Genomic DNA, 3906 nt, shown 5'->3' on the forward strand with positions numbered 1-3906 from the left:
TTTAGAAATGCCAAACCCAGGACTGTAAGTGGATGATTTCCTGGTTATCATTGCTCAGTTGCCTCCAGGAGATATGGTTCAAGAGATTTGGTTCTCCATCCCACCTTCCCTCCCCAGGCTCCATGTATCACAAATGACTAAGGTGGGAGCACGAGCATTTCTGTTGCTGAGGACTTCTTTGGCCTTATTCATACAGTTGTGCCAAATAAACAGACATCACACATTGGAAATTGGATGCTTGGTAATTTTTATTGTTTTGAAGCTTTCCTCAACCCAGCAGACAAGACGGAACAAAAACCATTCATTAGCAACTGATGATCACCATCACCACGGCAACTCTGGTTGTATAATGATGCGATTTGTTGTCTTTGATTAGCAGGGAGCAGGATAGCTGATCCAGTGGCCAATTCTTGATTTAGATATCAGTGGGATTTAAGTGAATGCTGAAAAGAAAGAAGAAGAAGCAAGCTGAGAGTTGTGCAAACAAATCTCTGTTCTCAGAGATCTGCACTTGTTGACGGTTTGCTACTGGACCAAGTTCAAGTTATTTTTATTAATATATAAAACATTTAACAGCTTGGGACTGGTTTACCTTCAAGATTGCTTTACCTCATATATTCCCACTCAGCCACTTTGATCTGTGGGACTGGCACTGTTATGAGTATCACATGATACCCATTCCTCATTTACTGTCCTCTTTTTAGTGTCTGCTAAAAACATTTTTGTTTAGACAAGCCTACCCAGACACATAGAACGTTGATGTATGTCTTAATTTCCTTTTAGTTTATAGCTGATTTTATTATTTATGTTTTAAATACTTGCTTTCAACTGTTTCTGCCGATAATTTTATTGTTTTCTCTCTCTTTGTAAACTGCTTTGAGATGTGTGTGTTTTTACAATCAAGCAGTGTATAAATTTCACGAAAAGTGGGCAAAAGGGTTCTCATTCATGGTTGATCTGGGATTGCCATCATGAATCATGTTTAGGAGCCATTTGCTAGAATACACACATTGCCCTTCTGTCCATTTCCAGTTTTCAGGCTCTGAGTGCTGTTGCTTATGTCAGTGTTTTCCGACCTTTTTTGGGCAAAGGCACACTTGTTTCATGAAAAAAATCACGAGGTACACCACCATTAGAAAATGTTAAAAAATTTAACTCTGTGCCTATATTGACTATATAAAAAGTAATTTTTCAATTTTTCCCACGGCACACCAGGCAACATCTCGCGGCACACTAGTGTGCCGCGGAACAGTGGTTGAAAAACACTGGCTTATGTAACCCACGTGCAAGAAGAAGGAATCAGCAGGCTTGGGAAACTCTGAGTGTTTTCAAAAGCACATAAAACCTTAGGGGAGAAAGACCCTAAAGGGGACATGGACCAATAACTCTGCTCATGGTCAGGTGGCACATGATGCAGAGTGACTGTTGTGAGCAAAACTGGGGAGGGGGAGGGGGCAAGGAACAGAGAATAATATGATGTAGTAACTCGAATCCTGGAGAGCAGCATTTTATGCAGCCTTTCAGGTTTGCCTCATCTGCAACAGAAGCCATTTCTGGTGATAAGACTCATTATTTGGCTGTTCCCATAGGAACCCCAACTGTGCTGCCAAACCATCCCCCCTGCCCCCACGATAGAAGAAAGGAAGACACACAAAACACAAATATGTACCCCACACTGGCTCTATACTTATTTAACAGTCATAGCTCCCAATGTCTCACAAAACAATGATCAAATCCTGAGAACTGTAGTTTAGTGCTAAGAATTCTGTAAAAGATCTCATCTGCCCCATAGATCTGCCGCTCCATTGATGCTCTAGGGAGAAAGGATGATGTCTTGATGTCAATACGCATTGCAGGTTGGGGAAGACAGAGCAAAAGAATGAATGAAGTTTGTTAAAATACAATTAAGCTGGGTTTAACGTTGAAGGCTACTGTATTTATTTATTTATTTATTTATTTATTTATTTATTTATTTATTTATTTATTTAGCACATCATCTGTATTAGAGAACTTACGGATGGTGGGATCCTCTCTGCTTACTCCTCATGCTCATTTACTGGTTCCACCTAAAGAGAGAACACAAGTTTTAGTACATCCTCATCCTTATCTCTGATCAAGCAGACTTGAAAATTAATTAAAAAAAATAACTAAGAGTCCGTTGAGGGGCCTACTGGTCTCTTACATACAAATTCTCATTTTAAAATAATTGAAAAGCATCTAGTAGTCACCAGCTGAACAATTCCCCCCCTTAGCTGCTCAACAGATGTTTATATATAGGGCTGCCTTACGTCCTCAACAACATGGGGGGGGGGAGAGCTCAACAACTTTGTCCGGATTTTCACTTTTAGGAACATGGCAACCCTATTATATATTTACTTCTCAGTAAACTTGTACTAACTCCCATTCTCCTCTCCAAATGGAGATGTTCAAAGTGGTTGATGAAAACACATTCAAAACAAATGCAATTCAGCCTGAGCAGTGCTAAGCCCATCTACCAGTTTCAAGCACCTGCTGCTCCATTACCACTGCAAAAGAGGCAGTCATTTTTCCACAACTCCTTCCTGATGGCAGCCCCAGAGTCTGATTGTGGCATATCTGCAAGTGTATGTTTATTAAGATAAAAGAAATGCTTTTAACTTTATAGAGTGGGAGCACCACTTTCTGGCATGACCTCCCCCTAGATCAGAGGAGAACCTCAAGCCAGGAGTCAGGTGTCCGTGTGACTTCACAGAAGTTAGCCCTTATGGAATTTATAATCAAAGCAGTGGCGTAACATGGGTTGCCAGCCCCCGGGGCACTGTAGAGCTGGGGTGGGAGAGAAATGAATGGAGTGCACATGTGCATTCAACTGCCTAACAATGTCCGTGGCATCCAAGAAATTGAAGCTGCAGAGATAAGAAAAGATGAGTCATTTCATTGTCTGGAGAGGTCACTTCCTGGTTTGCATGGAGAAGTTGTTTTCAACAGAGCCCAGCGATGGAAGTGTGCAGCTGTATTGAGGTAGCACTGGGTGTTGAAATTTTGCACCCCTAACAATTTTGCATCTGGAGTGACTGCCCCTGTGCCCCCCCCATGCTATGCCACTGATTCAAAGCAGTCCTCTGCTTGCAGGGTTGTCTGGTCCAAGCCTCTTCTAAAGATAATCAATGAGATGGGCTTGCAGAATGGCAACTGTGGTTTGAAGCCACCCATTACGTTTTGCATGCACACATTTGAATGCCCATTTTGTTACTTCTTTTGTTCTATTTGGCGGGGCTGCATTTCCTCCCTGGCCAGCAGCATGTGAGTGACATATGACGGCACCTGGGTAGCCAGAAGAGAGCCCCCAAAGCCAAGGATCAGAAGGAAAGGTAGGAAAGAGCGATCCATAAAAATGTGCCCTCATTTCTCACCTCATTGTTTTTGCCTCTTCCTTTGCCTCTGCCATGGCCATGGTGATGGCCATGGTTATGGCCATGGCCATGGCCTTCTCCTTTTCCCTTTCCCTTTCCTTTTCCTTTTCCATTGCCTTTGCCTTTGCCTCTGCCGTGGCCTCTGCCATGGCCGTTGCCACTTTCAGGCTGAGATGCATCTTCTCCAGTCTAGGAAGCAAAGAACAATTACTATTAAGGATGGAATGGGCAGCTGATTTGGTCCATCGTTCCTGGTCCATCGTTCCTGGATCACAAGTCTGTTCCCATCCTGTCTTGATGTTTTAAAGGAACACATTAGAAGTCTGCATTTAATTGTACACATTTTATATGAAGTTTCTTAAGAACGTAAAAACACCCTCCTCTCAACACATTCAGTGCATTCAATAACTTTCTGAGGGTAAGAGCTGTTCAACAGTGGAACAGACTCCCTCGGAAGGTGGTGGACTCTCCTCCAAGGGTATATAAGCAGAGGCTGGATGGCCATCTGTCTGGT

General features: G+C 42.7%; 1 long non-coding RNA gene across 1 annotated transcript; it reads right to left on the minus strand.

Moving 5' to 3' along the window:
• Positions 1–230: 230 nt before the first annotated feature.
• Positions 231–3472, minus strand: LOC117052349. Its single transcript, XR_004427247.1, has 3 exons — positions 3393–3472; positions 2016–2066; positions 231–443 (listed from the first exon to the last, which is right to left on the minus strand). It is a non-coding gene; the product is annotated as an uncharacterized LOC117052349 (long non-coding RNA).
• Positions 3473–3906: the final 434 nt, after the last annotated feature.

Source organism: Lacerta agilis, chromosome 8, assembly GCF_009819535.1.
Source record: "Lacerta agilis isolate rLacAgi1 chromosome 8, rLacAgi1.pri, whole genome shotgun sequence".
NCBI lineage: Eukaryota > Metazoa > Chordata > Lepidosauria > Squamata > Lacertidae > Lacerta > Lacerta agilis.